We start from the raw sequence: 2,337 nt of genomic DNA, 5'->3' as shown, positions 1-2,337 counted from the left end.
GGCGCCCTCCAGCAGGAGTTTTAATTCAAGCAAACAGCTCAAGCTAATTACAGACCTGCTGTGATTAACCTTATAGCACAGTAACAAAACCCTAAGTATATTTCAATAATTTTCAAAATGCTGAAACCACACAAATCCTATTTTTGGACCACAATTCAAAAAATGAATCAATGTGGTGAATACAACGTAATCAAAATGCAAATTAAAGCAAGCTACTTTTTAGAGAATATAAGTCTGATGAAAATTAATAAGAATGTTAATATCCAGTGCCAGCAAGGATCTAGGGGAAGTAGGCCTCTTCATTCACTGCTCCTGTAAACATACATTTAGAGAACTATTCCTGGTATATCATGGTAATCTGTATCAAAATCCTTAAAAAGGTACATTTTTTGGCCCAGAAATTACATATTTGTCATTTCATCCTGAGCAAAGAATTGAGGATTTGGGCAAACATGGATGTTTATTGCAGCACAGTGGATAATAGCAAAAGGTTGGCAACATTCAAAATTTCCAGCAATACGGGGTCTATTTCAGTAAGTTATATCCATATATTATTCAAAATAATCTTGTAGAGGTCTATTTGTGGCAGGCTGTGTGAGATGCATGTCTAAAATCCTTTCTCCCTTTTTCTCTGCTAACAGAATCCAGATACTGTTCGGGGCATCAGTGTTCACTGCTCCAGGCACAAAATCATGAAAATCTAGTTCTCACTTTCCCAGCTTCTCTTATACCTAGAAGGGGCCACAGGATCTGGTTCCAGTCCATGAAATATCAGGAAAAGTCTACTGGAGGCTTTGAGAAAGCGGTTTTTGTTTTTTTGTTTTGTTTTTGTTTTGCTGTCCTAATAAAAGGGAAAGATGCTGTTGATGGAAAAAAAATCATCTACTGCAGACCTTATATTAACCATTAACCATGAATTAACCATTCGTTAAGCAAGAGTTGGTTGGGGCTCGCTTCAGCAACACATATACTAAAATTGGAACAATACAGAGAAGATTAGCATGGCCCCTGTGCATGGATGATATGCAAATTCATGAAGCGTTCCGTATTTAAAAAAAAAAAAGAGTTGGTTGGACTTCTGTTAGTTGGAGCCCCAAATATCCCTCACTATGGTGGATACTGTGATTCACTTCCCACAATCCCCCTTCAGGACTTGCAGATATTGGGAATGCAATAGGCTGACAGTCTTCAACTGCCAGCTAGCTCTAGGAATTGCACTCACTTCAAGTTGGCTGACTTGCCCAATGTCACATCTCCTTCCCAAAGGCAGCCCACATCAAACTCCACAGGGGACTAACAACTGCACTCTGCCAAATGTCCCCCTTCTGCCTAAACCTACTTAACTCCATTCCACAATGGTGTTGATCTTCAAAGCACTCCCTAATGAACTTCCTGCACTCAAATCTTGGTCTTGGTGTCTGTTTCCTACACCCACAGCATCCCTGTTACATTTATTCACGTAAAAAGTGGTTCCAAATATGTTGCTAAATGATAACGACAGGTTAGAAAGCACTATGCATGGTGTTTTCCTATTACACAGATTATACATCTGCATAGGAAAAATTTCTGCAAAGGAAAAACACTAATATTTTAACAGCAGGACTTGTGTTTCCAAGAATATGCTGGCTAGATGTCTAGAGAAACTCCTTCTAGTTCAGAAAGCAGTAAATGGCCAAGAAAGAGGTTTTAATATTTTGATATGTAGAGAAGTGGTAGGTAAGTAATGGGGTGAGGGGCAGAAATGATAGGAAAGCACAAATCTACATGAGCTAGAAATCATATTTTCTGTGGAGGTATCTGCTGGCTCCTGACAGCCTAGAGCCAGGTTCTAATCAGCCCTTGCTGTGCGGGACAGGAGACAAAGCTTAGAGCCCAAGCAGAGTGAAAGGTCAGCTTGGACCCTTTTATAAAGGCAGGAGGGCCCAAGAGCAACAGCCTCAAGAAGTTCAACTAGAAAAGGCCCACCCTGCGGACAGGGCCGGAAGAAGTGAACTCCCTGGGAATGGCAAAGTACAAGCAAATTCGCGTGAATGTGGGCCAGATCTAAACCTGAGTCTCTGTGACTCAAAATAAACCCTGTGCCAAAAATAGAGTTCAAAGCAGACCTCGGTAGTACCCATAGAAAACTGCTTGAAGAAAACAAAAATTTTTCTTTGGAGGAATACGTTTATAGACTTCAAAGAATTACCATAAAGTTACAAATTCAGAATTTAAAAAAAAATCACTAAATCCCCAAGGATCAGCATACACATCAAACTTCAAGATCAGGCGTGTGTGTGTGCCTTGCACACACACACCCACCCCAAACTACAGATTGTGGGATGTTCAAACACAGAG

General features: G+C 40.3%; 1 non-coding gene across 1 annotated transcript; it reads left to right on the top strand.

Annotated features, from left to right (window-relative positions):
* Positions 1-946: 946 nt before the first annotated feature.
* LOC123394768 lies at positions 947-1,053 on the top strand. The gene has a single exon (XR_006609519.1). It is a non-coding gene; the product is annotated as a U6 spliceosomal RNA (small nuclear RNA).
* The last annotated feature ends 1,284 nt before the right edge of the window (positions 1,054-2,337 follow it).

The sequence above is a fragment of the Mustela putorius genome, unplaced genomic scaffold (genome assembly GCF_011764305.1).
Source record: "Mustela putorius furo isolate JIRA1106 unplaced genomic scaffold, ASM1176430v1.1 tig00003836_pilon_pilon_pilon, whole genome shotgun sequence".
Taxonomy (NCBI): Eukaryota; Metazoa; Chordata; class Mammalia; order Carnivora; family Mustelidae; genus Mustela; species Mustela putorius.
This window is presented reverse-complemented; position numbering and strand designations above follow the sequence as displayed.